At 43.0% G+C, this 15,638-nt stretch overlaps 1 long non-coding RNA gene across 3 annotated transcripts; it reads left to right on the forward strand.

The window, feature by feature from the left end:
- Positions 1 to 5,640: 5,640 nt before the first annotated feature.
- LOC105890465 lies at positions 5,641 to 7,175 on the forward strand. Of its 3 annotated transcripts, none has more exons than XR_004163250.1 (3): positions 5,641 to 5,744; positions 6,202 to 6,320; positions 6,947 to 7,175. It is a non-coding gene; the product is annotated as an uncharacterized LOC105890465 (long non-coding RNA). The 3 variants fall into 3 exon arrangements; XR_004163249.1 differs by having other exon boundaries at positions 6,205 to 6,320; XR_004163251.1 differs by lacking the exon at positions 5,641 to 5,744 and adding an exon at positions 5,770 to 5,959.
- Positions 7,176 to 15,638: the final 8,463 nt, after the last annotated feature.

Below are 15,638 nucleotides of genomic sequence, written 5' to 3' on the forward strand. Positions count from 1 at the left end.
CTGTTTCTTCTGAGCTATCACCAGTATTAGTCAATCTGCCTCAGCAGTGACATTCAACCACCATTCAATCTATTCATATCATAATAAACCCCGATGGTTGGTATGGATTGCAGCCTTTATAAGTGGACTTTTCCATTCATTTTCCTCCCGGCTTTGAACACAGACGTTATTGTGTAGTATTAGGACAAAATAGTGTAATGGAAAGTCCACTAATACCATTACAGGAAGAATAGCTCAGTTCCATTTTGGTGGGGCCCCCTGCTCGGCACGAGAGTGGCTTCTGTTTATTATCAATCTCTGGCTGCCAGACTGTAAGGACAAGCACATCTAGCGTCATTAATCTCTCTTCATGTAACTCTTTTTGTTTATGTATTTTTACAGCTCTCCTAATGAACTGCATGGCCCGTCTCGCCATCCAACGCCTCATACGTCTGCGGTCTGTGTGCAACGCTGCATATAGATTTGGATTAACATGTTTGCTCGGGGAATCGTAGGGTTTATACAATGTTTAATTGGTTGACTAAATACTTTCCAGTCTGGAGCACCATTTGCTGATTGCAGGAATTAGTATCAGCGGTCTTACAGACTGCATGATTTCAGACTATGTATACATAAATACACATTCTTAAATGTGTATATGCACGTTTTAATGGTCTGAACACAGTAGCTCAAGCAACACCTCCATTTTCCAGAAAGTGCAGAACTACTCAAACTGTGATTAACTGATCATTGGAAAGAGGTGGGTTGGCTGCAGGTTCTGCTCTCGCCAGTGTATAGATGGTTTCTACGCCATCTGTACGAAAGTCAAAATGTCTAAGATCTCCAAGCCTTGTTTGATATAACTCATATAACCATGCAAATGTTTAGCTGCTGTTAAATGTACAGACCACTCAACAAATTCCAAGAAATTCTTGGCACACTGCCTCTTCTCTTCCTCTCTCTATCCCCTATCCGTCTCATATCTAAGACTAGAGAGTGAGACCATGTATAACTGCTCAGCATATGAATCATGTCAGGAGCGAGAGAATAAAAGAGACAAAAAGAGAGGGTGAGAGAAAGAACTACCCAAGATGATAACACATAGGTCATATGTGGCTCTGTCACGGCAGCTTGAGGTTGGATGGTTAAATCCCTGTTTATAATAGGATTGCCTCTCCTTCAGACGCCCCATTCAGCACTCGTAGCAACTGGGTCTCATTCATCCCCTATAAACAAGCATGGAGGCCAGCCAAAAGAGACATGGCAGACAGAACTGCCTGCTGTGTCAAGAAAAGATGAGCAAATGTGACCTTCTTTCCCTATCATCACTTTCGATAATTTATGTTGCTGAGACATTGTGGGGTAACCCGGCAGTATATCACAGAGAGAGAGAGAGAGAGAGAGAGAGAGAGAGAGAGAGAGAGAGAGAGAGAGAGAGAAAGTAGAATGCAGAGAAAACAAATGATTCATGGAAACTTCTGATCCCCCTGAATGTGACCGAATGTGTAACTTTGTTGCCCGGGTGGAGATCAAAAGGGCCTGATTTTAGCTTGCAAAAAAGCTTCTAGCTGCCTTCCAATTATGAGCTGGTTCTCTTATCCAAAAGCGAGTTTGTGAGGATCTTGCGGTGGTGCGATTTCTTTCACTCGTTTACAGGAAAACAAAGCACGCCCTTTTGGAACAAGTCCTTTGTGGGGGGGGGGGGGGGGATGTGACTGGAGGTGGGAAGCACAGGGCCAAGAGCAGACATGCTTGATCTCTGTGACCCTGCCATTTGAAAAGCACTTCGCAACCGGCACTGAACCTCCAGCGCCCCGAGTTCAAAATCTGGCAAAGTGCTGGGGTGTGGAATGCATGCATAAAGCACTTTGATACCGTATCATGTGTCCAGGAAATTAAAATCAGAGGTTGCACAGGAAAGAGGGGATGGACAGAATCAATGCTCAGAGCCGACGAACAGTGCACAGAACAAATATTCCCATAATTTAATTTTAATCCCGTAGCAGCTGCTCCGAGCCATAGATTAGGCCCATGAAAGGACAGAGGTTGGGAAAACAATGCAGGTCTTTGTCACAGATAGACGGATGCAGAAGAGCTGTCATCGGAAGGGTACAAAAGAACATGACAGCACTGTGATCTCTCATGAAAATGTGGCATGTCTGAAAATGTGTTTATTTCTGGAAAGAGGGATGCACAGCACAGCACAGCAAAAACTAAAGGTTCTGTCAACGATGGTTTCATCTAGGTCTGCTTGCTAACATGGCCTTTGAAATGCTAAAGAAAAAATCCATACCAAATAATGATCAAATGCATTTGCTGCTGTCTTGGTGATAAGGATCTAAAGGTTCCTGAGAAGGTATTTTAACATATCTTAACAGATCCAGAAAATGTACCAGCAAGAGCCATTTGACCAGATGACTTAGTCAAACCATCTCTGTCTGAAGCAGATTGATGAGCAGGTCATTAGCTCTGTGGGAGTCCAAATCCTTCTCTCTTTCCACTAGCATGCAGGTCTCGCTTTGTCCCTAAGGTGATTCTCAAGTAAACGAGGACTGTGTGACCCAGTGACGTGTGCTTTGGCTCCAGAAAATGGCTTAAAATACTTAACACTTAATTTGTTTCGCACCGACAATGTCTCACTTGTTGCCAGGAAAAACTTTAAGTTACCCCTCGAGCTGTTTCACAGGATGAACGGAGCAGCCAAACACTCAATCTCCATTGTTTACGCTCTGTCGTCCCCCCACACCCCCCCTGTCATGCATACCGTTGCAATTTTCCCTTTGTTATCCTTCCCTTTGGTACAGTTTCCATAACAGTAGGTTTTGGAACTCGAGCATTGAGTAAAAAGTGTATGATGTATCCTCAACTACTCCAGTTTCAGAGGACTTTAAGCAAGGTAGAGATCTGCTAAATCAGAGCAGAGATTTTGTCTGGTATTTGTATGACAGATCAAGTTCACACGTGATGTGACATGTACAATTAAAATGGAGGCAAACATCTACATTTGCATGGTGGCTTCTGATTAGTGAACTGAAATGTTCAGAGAACTTTTTCAGAGAAGTTTAATCCTGCATTGTACTTTATCAGTGAGAGAGGGAGAGAGAGAGGGAGAGAGATAGAGAGAGAGAGGGAGAGGGAGACGCAGATGATTCCTGCTTTTCCCTGTGATCACTCCCCAGGTGTACCACTGCAGGCGTTATAATTTGGGCTCACGATCGAAATTCCAGGTGAAATTCCCATTTCTGGGGAAGTGCCTGAATAAACACTCCCAGGGCAGAACCCTAGACAACGGCGTGCAGCAGCCCTCAGTAAACAAATAAGCAGGGCTATCATTTCAACCCACCCCGTGCTCTTTAATAAAAACGCCCCAGTCATTAAAATCACCTATTCATAGGCTCCCCCCTGAAATAAATCAGATGGTAGAAAATTCCAAGCCCGTCCCATAATAAGCATTCTCAGGCCCCTGCAACGCCAACATCAAACATGGATCTTACATTCCTGCTGATAGCCACATGCGTGCCAACTCAAAATTAGATTTTGCCATTCGGCCAAAATGTGACGCCCCTGTATTTTACTTGCAGTCTGATTTTCCCTTCATGGAGAGCCATTTTTGCTTTGACTTTTCAGAAATAATTCCCCTGACGGCTCTGATGCCTTTTGATGAGCCCTCGCAAGAGAGACCGTTTGGATTGTTTGGGGCTTTTGTGCGAGGGTAAAGGCCCCATATCCTCTGAATGAAAGCAGGCCATAAGTTGTATTGTGTGCTACAGCTGATAGAGGCACTACTGCACATCAGGGATGAGCCCGTTGACAATGGGTCTAGATGACGAGGTGCAAAGTTGGGAAAAGACAGACTGCATTGCTATGACTATGGGACAGATATCTCATCTCACATCAGAAATTGCTTCTCTGTGTCAGGATCTTAAGCAAGATTAGATGCTCTCTCAATAGAAACAAATAGCATTACAGCATCTGCGATTATGTAAAATGTAGGTACAATTGCACAAGATGACTAATAAACACGGCCCAGACTAACTCTGGATAAGTGTAGCACCAGTAGTACCAGCATATTTTGAACTAGAAAATGCATTTCCTGAAGGAAATACCAGTGCATGAAATGCAAAAGTTAAGAAAGGAAGAAGAAAAAAAAGAAGAGTGAAAGAAGGAAAGAACAAAGAAAAGAAGAGTAAAAGAAGGAAAGAAGTGGAAGAAGGAAAGAATAAAGGAATTAATAAAGGAAAGAAGAGTGAAGAAAGGAAAGAAGAAAAGAAAGAAGAGTGAAAGAAGGAAAGAAGAAAGGAAAGAAGTGAAGAAAGAAAAGAAGAGTGGAAGAAGAAAAGAAGAGTGAAAGAAGGAAAGAAGAAAGGAAAGAAGTGAAGAAAGAAAAGAAGAGTGGAAGAAGAAAAGAAGAGTGGAAGAAGGAAAGAAGAGTGAAGAAACAAAAGAAGAGTAGAAGAAGGAAAGAAGAGTGGAAGAAGGAAAGAAGAAAGGAAAGGAGAGTGGAAGAAGTAAGGAAGAGTGGAAGAAGGAAAGAAGAAAAGAAAGAAGTGAAAGAAGGAAAGAAGAAAGGAAAGAAGAGTGAACAAGAGTGGCTCTGGATAAAGACAGTAAAGAGAGAGTGAAGAGGGAAAATATTGAAAGAAGGAGAGAAAATGGAGTGAAGCAGAGAGATGGAGTGTGAGAAGAAGTAGTGTGAGAGGAATAGAGAGAAAGATAGAGAGAAAAAAAAGTAGAGTATGGAAGGTGTCTGTTAATATTCCTAGTTATACAGTTGAATGGAGAGGGACAGAGAGAAGAGGAGCCTTGGAACCTTGGCGCAGGTGTCAGTGAAGCACATGTGCAAGCCAGGTTAATGACCCTATTATGATGTCATAATGGCCCAATGTAAGTCAATGGGAAAATTTGTTTTAGTTTTTCTTTAATATCTTAAAAAGTATAAAGTTCAGAAAATTCAAAAATACATAGCATAAGTGTCGTTTACAAGACCTACGCAACAAAGTTTGAACGAAGTTTCTACGTTAAGCGGTTCGAGCTGAATTAATCGCAGAAGTCGGTAAGAAGAAGAAGCTGCCTACTGCTCCTGGGGGGTCCTTGAGGAAGGACGGTCCAGGATGGGGAAAAAGCAGAAAATAAATTCACCGCGACCTCAGGCCTACCTGCGTGTGTGTGTGTGTGTGTGTGTGCGTGTGTCCTGTCTCGCCTCCATATATGCACGTGTGTGTTCCAGTGTGTCGTGTGTGCCATTAAAAACCTGACAAAAGTTTGTAGCCTACTTTATGGGGAAATTACTACAACTAGGCGCATTCATGTTAAGTCTATTGATGACACAGGCCTCCTTTAGCGCCTGAGATTATCCAGTGAAACTGATTGAATAGTTGATGTGACTGAGTTATCATTGGGCTGGCGTCTAATTTGACCTGTTCAGCTGTTAACTCAATGAAATTGGTGAGTATTTAAGTAAGTAAGACCAGCTGCGTCTGATAAACTGACAAGGAGTTAAGCGATATCGTTGGTGTGACATCAATTTATGTTAATTGGGAATAACTCGCTTTGTATTTATACCCAACTGAAAGGGCCGCGAGACAAGCGTTTGGGCAGCTCGCTGTTTATGAAAGAAAATTTTAAAATGAGGCTTAAGCCAAACAGGGATGTTGTTTTAATTTTCTGTGTTGGCTTTCTTTGTTTCAGCCAAATATGCTGTGTAAGCCTCGAAATCATGCGAAGACAAGAGAGACATGGAGAGGAAAAAAAACGATGATGTTCGAGTGGGATATTCCTGATTTTGGCCCAGTGAAAAATGAGGATAGCTTTAACATTCAAGCTGACGCTGCTGAGCTGGTTGGTGGACAAGATGTCATTGATGACTCCAGTTCTTCTAAGGCAGCCTGGGCTAGTATGCGACCAACTGTGTTATGTACTAAGGACCTCATGAAGTTCTCGACACAAGGCCCAGGATCCGCTTCACTTCAGCTAGACAGAGGTAAAGGGCTTATATTGGATAGTTTTAAAATATTGGGCTTCAGCCGACTGCTCGTTTTTGGTGCTGAAATATATTTTCAACAACTCACCAGGGCCTTGCTGTTATCAGCTACTCACTGACTACACTAATGCAAAGGCTTGCCAGATTCAGCAAACTAACCTTTTCTGTTCCTTCCTTGTGTGTGGGGTTGGGTCATTGTAAACTCTGGGAGAGAACCTGAGGACTTGGTGTCTTTTTGTCAGCAGGAGGAACACTGCTCAAGCTAAACCAGCTGCCGCAGGACTGTGGCTACTCTGTGTACAGGACCATACTGGGCTTTGTGTTTCTCATCCCCTATGATGGTTGTGATGTTATAAATCAGGTAGGTTTTGTCATTTTTAATTATAGGAGTCACTAGAAAGTGACTTAAATACAAAAGGTGTTTGAGTAAATGCGTTCATGGCACCCATAATGCATTTGCATTTTTTCTACCAGCTATGGAAGTTTAAAAACAATAATAATAATAATAATAATAATAATAATAATAATAATAATAATAATAATAATAATATTCCATGTAAGCTTGTTGTTGGATCTGCTGCTGACCATTGGGGTGCCCTAAATATTAAATTATGAAATCACACATACTAAAAATGTAGCTTACAAAATTCTTAAATGTAATTACCAAACCCCAACAACATGCAAGCTACTTGAAATAGAAACAAAGGCCCTAAATATTGTATGTTATATTGTATTGTATATTATATGAGGGTGAGATCAGCCAACCATCACACTCGGTGCCTTACATATAGCCTGATGTGTGCATGTACATGCCCACTGGGTGTACATGGCTTCTGAACCAGAATTGGTCCTGGAGATGATGCCAAAAAGACCCTGAAGTTAATCTTTAGCATTCCAACTCATGTAGGACTTTGTTGTTGTGTGTAGTTGTTTTAAAAACTGGGCATGACTTATTTTTTTAATGGTATTTATTTATTTTCCCTCCAGGGTGGCAACCATTTGCTCCAGATGTTATGGCAAGGCAATCCAGTAACCCTTTCTTGCCCCATGTCAACCCAAGCCTCTCAATCTCCTATGGATCCACCACTTATCCATCCATCAGCTCCCACTACTGAAGCTCCATGTACTACAGAAGCAACGTCATCCACTGCCTCTAAGCTTCCCCCACAACATCAGCAGCAGCAGCAGCAGCAGCAACAGTTGATGCACTCTGACTTCGTGTACCCAGGATACTCTAACCCTTTCATGCCAGTGAAGGCTCCCTACCAAACTACTGAAGCTCCAACTACAGAAGCAACTTCATCCACTGCCTCAAAGCTTCCCCCACAAGATCAACAGCAGCAGCAACAGTTGATGCAGCAGCAGCAACAGTAGATGCAGCTGCAGCAGCATCAGTTGAAGCAGCAGCATCAGTTGATGCAGCAGCAGCAGCAGCAGCAGCAACAGTTGAAGAAGCAGCAGCAGCAGCAAGAATTGATGCACGCTTACCCCATGTACCCAGGATACAGAAACCCTTTCATGCCAGTAAAGGCTCCCCCTCAAACTATTGCAGCTCCCACTACTGAAGCTCCAACTACCACAGAAGCAACTTCATCCACTGCCTCTAAGCTTCCCCCACAAGATCAGCAGCAGCAGCAACAGTTGATGCACTCTGACTTCGTGTACCCAGGATACTCTAACCCTTTCATGCCAGTAAAGGCTCCCTACCAAACTCCTGAAGCTCTAACTACAGAAGCAACTTCATCCACTGCATCTAAGCTTCCCCCACAAGAGGAGCAGCAGCATCAACAGTTGATGCAGCAGCAGCAGCAGCAGCAGCAGCAGCAGCAGCAGCAGCAGTTGAAGCTGCAGCAGCAGCAAGAATTGATGCACTCTTACCTCATGTGCCCAGGATACAGAAACCCTTTCATGCCAGTAAAGGCTCCCCCTCAAACTACTGCAGCTCCCACTACTGAAGCTCCAACTACTACAGAAGCAGCTTCATCCACTGCCTCTAAGCTTCCCCCACAAGATCAGCAGCAACAGTTGATGCACTCTGACTTCGTGCACCCAGGATACTCTAACCCTTTCATGCCAGTGAAGGCTCCCTACCAAACTACAGAAGCAACTTCATCCACTGCCTCTAAGCTTCCCCCACAAGAGCAACAGTTGATGCAGCAACAGTTGATGCAGCAGCTGCAGCAACAGTTGATGCAGCAGCAGCAGCAGCAACAGTTGATGCAGCAGCAGCAGCAACAGTTGAAGCAACAGCAGCAGCAGCAAGAATTGATGCACTCTTACCTCATGTACCCAGGATACAGAAACCCTTTCATGCCAGTAAAGGCTCCCCCTCAAACTACTGCAGCTCCCACTACTGAAGCTCCAACTACTACAGAAGCAACTTCATCCACTGCCTCTAAGCTTCCCCCACAAGATCAGCAGCAACAGTTGATGCACTCTGACTTCGTGCACCCAGGATACTCTAACCCTTTCATGCCAGTGAAGGCTCCCTACCAAACTACAGAAGCAACTTCATCCACTGCCTCTAAGCTTCCCCCACAAGAGCAACAGTTGATGCAGCAACAGTTGATGCAGCAGCAGCAGCAGCAGCAACAGTTGATGCAGCAGCAGCAGCAGCAGCAACAGTTGATGCAGCAGCAGCAACAGTTGAAGCACCAGCAGCAGCAAGAATTGATGCACTCTTACCTCATGTACCCAGGATACAGAAACCCTTTCATGCCAGTAAAGGCTCCCCCTCAAACTACTGCAGCTCCCACTACTGAAGCTCCAACTACTACAGAAGCAACTTCATCCACTGCCTCTAAGCTTCCCCCACAAGATCAGCAGCAACAGTTGATGCACTCTGACTTCGTGTACCCAGGATACTCTAACCCTTTCATGCCAGTGAAGGCTCCCTACCAAACTACTGAAGCTCCAACTACAGAAGCAACTTCATCCACTGCCTCTAAGCTTCCCCCACAAGAGCAACAGTTGATGCAGCAGCAGCAGCAACAGTTGAAGCAGCAGCAGCAGCAGCAAGAATTGATGCACTCTTACCTCATGTACCCAGGATACAGAAACCCTTTCATGCCAGTAAAGGCTCCCCCTCAAACTACTGCAGCTCCAACTACCACAGAAGCAATTTCGTCCACTGCCTCTAAGCTTCCCCCTCAGCAGCAGCAGCAGCAGTTGATGCACTCTGACTTCATGTACCCAGGATACTCTAACCCTTTCATGCCAGGGAAGGCTCTCAGCAAAACTCCAACTACTACAGAAGCAACTTCATTAACTGCCTGTGAGCTGAAGCAGCAGGAGCTGCAACTGAAGTGGCTTCAATGACGATCAAGCCATCCAATCAAGTCCAGCAGCAGTTAATGGACACTGACCAGTTTTACCACAGTACCTTTTCACACCGCCCATGCCAGCTAAGGCTCCAGCATCCACTGCTGCTCCAACGACCACTCCATCAGAACTGCCAACAACCAGCTGCCCTCACAAAAAATTAGTCTGCAGGAGATGAACCCCTCAAACCTTTTTTTGCCAAGTTCCTTTATCCCTCTGATCTCGACCAACCGAAGGCCAAGACCAAATCTTGGACTCGGGTATTCTCACAGAAGGGGAACACGCCTGTTAGTCCCACATGACATGCTGGCTTTATTTACTTTTAATAAATGTCTCCAGACCAAGAGCAATTAAGAGACTTCAGTTTTCTGAATTTGTGTTTTTCTTTTATACCAGGAATCATGTGGTCACCAGGATGTGGAAGCAACCCTCAATATGCAACTTTGTGGCAATAAATACAATTGTTTAAGCAGCTGGTCATTGCCTTGTCAGTTTATTTGAAGACAAGATTAGTACCAGATTCATCCAAAACTGGCTTGAAATGGTTCTGGTGCCTTCACTTGAGTGTTCAACAAAACAATTCTCAATTTTCACCTTTATTAGCCAAACAAGCTTACCGTTGGTTTCAAATAAACTTGACTAATTTATCAACTCGAGGCTATTGTGAAGCCAGAAAATTACCAGTGGCAACACCAGGTTTTACATGGTGTTGCCATTGTCACAAACTGAATGTGTAACCAATACCCCCACAACTTGTTAATGGAATGTGTTTTATATATATATGCCCCACAACTTGCAAATGTGCATGCAATGGACTGGATATCTGGATCATGTCACTTGACTGGTATTCGTCTTGTACGAGTTCAAATGTCTAGGTACCAAAACAGCAGGTGGCATTACAGGGGCATCGGCCTTCTGTTTAGCTCTTGAAATGCCTTAGTAAAAATGGTGGGTTGTGCAACTAGAATAAAGCTGATTTTTCTATTGGTCAGAAACTATAGATTTTGGTTCTTTAAGTTTTCTAAACATCTTTGCGAGTAATTATTTTAGCTCCATCTTTTGTGTTAAGGTATCACATACATGGCTACATTGAAATATTCCTATAATGTTTGCTAGCTTGCCCTGGTTTGCACAGTGCATTCAAATGCAGCACTTTTCTCTTAACTGTTCTGTTTTTGATATCTGGATGCACATTAGCACAGAGCTCAGTCTCGGTCTCCAAGTAGGACACTGTGTTGGTATGGCGAGCTTCTGGCATGCTGCAGATCACAGAACTGTGGTGGGCTCCCAGCATGCTGCACGAGTGAGATTGTGTCATTTAATTTGCTTCGGGGTCCTGTTCGCCTGTTGTGGCTGGGGCTGTGTGGTGTATTGGAGCACAGGAATGGCTTATTCCATCATGACGAGTTCTTGTATGAGCGCTACCGATTCAGCCGACAAGGAATCATTTATTTACAAGGCCTTCTCGAGCCATTTATTGCAAACACCACACGCCGCAGCCAAGCATTGACTGTCTCACGGACTCTATGCATAACCTTTAGCTTTTTTGCGAGTGGTACATTTTTGTAGTGTCGGCGATGCGGAGAACAAAGCACTCATAATTATATGACAGTGATATTAGTAGGCTACACCATAGCATATTATTGTAGAAAATGATTAAGGTGGACTGGATGATAAGAATAGAGAGAAATGGACTGGATGATAAGAATAGAGAGAAATACACACAATTTATTAACTGCTTCAATTTATTGAATTTCATATTAATAAATGTACATTTAGTCATTTAGCAGACGCTTTAATTCAAAGATTTTACAAGGCAATGTAAAAATACACTTGGTAAGGAGAATCGAACTAGCAACCTTGCGATTAATAAACGACTCCTTTAAACAACTCCTTTACCCCCTGTACCACTGTCACAGTTTTTGTAATATATACATACATAGTTATCCCCGCCTACACAGCTCCATACACAGCTTCTTGTTTTGCTCTCGCAGCAGTGGCGCTGTTGGATTTTGCCATGATTATGGTCTTGTATTCTTCATAAGCGTTCATGATCATCTCCTGCTCGCCAGCGGAGAAAAAAAGAAGGTCTTTCTTTGAGTTTAGTAGCCATTGTACCGTCAAGAAATCATGGTTTTGGTTATCAATGTTTCCCCCTTTGAAGTAAGACGGGCACGCGCAATTGCCCTGATAAGTGAAGTCTGATTCGAATTAACAATACTGTTTAAGCGCGGATCAGCCTTGGACGAACCGAAATAGCCTGTCCTCAATCATCACGTTAATTTAAACTGGCTAATGGGACATTTGATCGACTTAATTGAACCACGTACGACAAATAGGGCCCTGCTCTTCTCCAGAGCTCTGGCTCTTGCTGGCATCTCCTCCTCCCTCATGATGACATCAGCAATCTTAGCCACTGCCTCAGGCTGCTCATCTGGTCTGTCCAGAGCTCCACTCCTCTCCATGGCAACCATCTCAAACAGCTCTTACGGCATTGAGCCTGTTGTTAATGTCTGTATTTCCTATTACAAACCTATGGTGTGTATAGATCTGTAATGTATGCCCTATACTGTCTATAGTTCTTTTTACAAATATATACAAGCAGACTGTTGTACATGTCTGTAGTTGTTTTACAGACTTTTACTAAAAAAAAAAAAAAACGTTCATCATCTGTCATTGCTATGGCCAGCTTTAATATGAAAATAAAGGCAGAGGTTATTATATTTGCTTCCTCCAGTGGTCCTCAGTCCACACACAGCATATCAAAAGCCTGATGTATTTACTAAGCTTGGAGTCTGACTTCAATTGTCAAACATATTCATGTTGTATCTAGGCACTTCATATTCATGTTGTTACAGTCGTACATGTTGTGTTGACTGGTTTGAAATATTGACAGGGTTAAAGCCATTTTTTTATGTCCTGTCGTTGTGTGTGCTTTTTAAGAATATTTTTTTTTGGACGTTTTCTTAAAAAAGTTGTGTGTCTCTTTGTGTGACATTGAATGACAATATATGTTAGGTCTACACTCTGTAACATAACTTTGTTGTAAATTTGCATATCTAACCAGCAGATTGGTGAAATATAGAAATTTCACTCGAGTCTCATTGAAGACAACTCATTTGAAAGCCAATTAGTCCCAAAGTGGCTTTGGTACATTTTTCAGATCAGAATTGAAATTCTCAAAGCTGTTCAACCTCTACATTATCTAATTACCTGTGCACATCATAACAATTTCTCATTCTTTTGAACATTTTGCAAATTAAGCACATTCATGCAAAAGGTTATGTACAATCATCTGCTGTTTAGTGTGTTTAGTCATATTTCACCATTGGGCTTTACAGAATCTTACCTTACTTGCATAAAAACATTCACAGGGATCTCATTCACAAGGGGTTTGTAAGAAGCAACATGCCACATTACATACTGTACGTGGTCATGTTGGGCTTTATTTACTTAAACAGCATTAGGTCATGGTTTGGTGGACTCAAGGGAATGCTAATTACTGTTGTATCTGTTTTACTCAGTGTTTGTTCGAATTGTTTCGAGAAATGCACTTACGGTTTTAGAAATATTAAGGATGATTTGAAAAAGTACCAAAGCGACTGAAAAAAACTGTAATACATGCCATTTGCAGTTTTCGATTCTTCAAACTAGAAAATGCATTTCCTGAAGGAAATACTAGTGCATGAAATGCAAAAGTTAAGAAAGGAAGAAGAAAGGAAGAAGGAAAGAAGAGTGGAAGAAGGAAAGAAGAAAAGAAAGAAGAGTGGAAGAAGGAAAGAAGAAAGGAAAGAAGAGTGAAAGAAGGAAAGAAGAGTGGAAGAAGGAAAAAAGAAAGGAAAGAAGAGTGGAAGAAGGAAAGAAGAGTGGAAGAAGGAAAGAAGAAAGGAAAGAAGAGTGGAAGAAGGAAAGAAGAGTGGAAGAAAGAAAGAAGAAAGGAACTAGGAGTGAACAAGAGTGGCTCTGGAGAAAGAGATAAAGAGACAGTGAAGAGGGAAAATATTGAAAGAAGGAGAGAAAAATGGAGTGAAGCAGAGAGATGGAGTGTGAGAGAAAGTAGACTGAGAGAGATAAAGAGAAAGATGGAGAGAAAAAAGTAGAGAATGCATTTCCTGAAGGAAAGAAGGCATTTCATGTACTGTAATTACAGGTGCAGTACCAGTAATGCATGTGTAGAATAGACAAACCTACTGTTCTAATGTGCGGTACAAGTAATGCATGTTTCTAGGGATGAACATGCTGTACTTCTGTCACATGAATAGCTGTCAGGGGATTGCACAGAAAGAGATCAGTGACAAGGACAGAACATCTGACAGTGGGTCACAATGGAACAATGGAAGGCCCCAACACTTTGAATGCTGCAATTTTGAAGACAAATGGAGCTCACGTTACAGCCCCTCTCAAGTCATTTTGATATAAAAGCATTGCTGACAAAATACATCTGACTTTGTCATACAACATCCCTCTTGCCTCATCATTGAAATCCCTGTGCAGCTCGCCTATAGCATTAAACACTTCCATGGTTCTCACCAGTGATCTCTGGGTTTACCAGATAAATCGGATGAGCCCATCATCACTCATATTCTTGAGGAGGGGGCGCTGCAGCAATCTCTTTCATCTCCTCTGTGCCATCCTTTGGCTCCGATCAGATGCTGGGGCAGCTCTCTCTTTAACTGAGAGGTAGATCAGTGCACGCTGAGATGAGACAACTTCTCCTTATCTGCAGACTATTTGGAGACCCAATGAGACGAGCCATGAGTCACGTCCAAACAAACAACCCAGGCCTGCATGTTTTAAGCCTGAGTGGTTTTCTCATAGCTGTTTTTTTCAGACACAAGTGAAAGTAAAGGAGGATATGCACAGTAAAATGTGGTACAATTATAGTAGCAGTTACAATGAATAAAGGCATTCATTTCTTTTTAAGCCTCTTGTCATGATTCAAATTTTTGTTAATCTGAGCCATTTACCCATGAACGCAACTGTACACGTCTTCTCTGATGAATCGGAAAATCTGTTTCATGTGTCAATAGCATGTTGCCAATTATCTTCTGCCACCTGACAAATCTTCTCTCACAGTCTCTGGCAGACGCCTCAGACATCATGGCCTGTGGCAAAGCATGGATGATCACACCAATTAGGCTGGTGACAGCAGCTGTGTCTATCCGGGATTTGGGATATTTGAGCCATATGGGGTGACAAAAGAAAGGACTGAAAAAAAAAAAAACACTTCTTCTGTGGACATCTTCATTTTCCAGTCCCTCCAGTCCCTCCAGTGTGTTGAGTGTTAAGCGAGGGCTGATGCAATGGCAAGTATTTGTTCATGTATACACACAACTACATACTTGACAACATTATTTGTGGTGTTGTTATGAATACTTTTCTATGGGTCTTCTAAAAGTTGTTGATACTTTCTTTGGAATGTAAGAGGGTTGAGCAGTTCTGTGTGATTCAGCCTGTGTGCATGGGAGCAGAACTAACACATTCCAAATCACCTCCTACCACCTCTGTTGCCCCGTTTACAGAAACGCCACATCAGAAAACCAGCCTGCGCACAAAGCAATCTGCGGAACCAGCCCAGAACGATTTAATCCCCCACGAAAGGATCATGAATGAATCCTTTCTCCCGTTCTGCTGAGATGAACCACTGAGTAGGAGGCAATAAAACTCCAAAAATGCTTCCAACATTTTAAGAGAAACGGCCCTATCAGAGAGAGAGAGAGTTTGAGAGGGAAAGAGAGAGTTAGAGAAGCCACAAACAGGACCTCTGTCTCCAGACAATGGCAGGACTCTGGCGGCATCTGAGAGAGCACTGAGGTTAGAGGGCCTGGGGTCTGTCCCACTCGGAGGTGTCCTGAGGTGGTGGTACAATGAAGTGGTTGTGTTGGTCCGCAGGAGTGGGCAGTGAAGGTGAGGTGAGAGTTCACCTTTCTCAGCAACTCACACCCAACCCCACACACACACACACACAGAAAAGGAAAGGAAAAGCCTTTGTCTGACTGGCTAGAGTTTCTCAGACAGGGGGCCACTGCGGTGTCTATGCGTGGGTCGCTCTGATTTCCTCACATAACAGTTGTTCCTGGTCCTACACTTATTTTGTCGTACCAGGGACCTCAGCCAATCATTGTTAGGCTTGAGGATGTGATGTCGTTCACATGTGTGAGGACAGATGCATTCTAATGCTAACTGCCACTAGATGTACATTCATGCCTTACTAACGCAACATAGCGAAAACTGTATAAGGACTATAGTGCAATGGTTGTAGGCTAATGCTGTGTAATTCTTTATATGACTTTTGAAAAGAGTTTGAGATAGCATTGTTGGCTAGCAAACTGACTATATCAAGTATTGAGGGAGCAGA

The sequence above is a fragment of the Clupea harengus genome, chromosome 3, assembly GCF_900700415.2.
Source record: "Clupea harengus chromosome 3, Ch_v2.0.2, whole genome shotgun sequence".
Taxonomy (NCBI): domain Eukaryota; kingdom Metazoa; phylum Chordata; class Actinopteri; order Clupeiformes; family Clupeidae; genus Clupea; species Clupea harengus.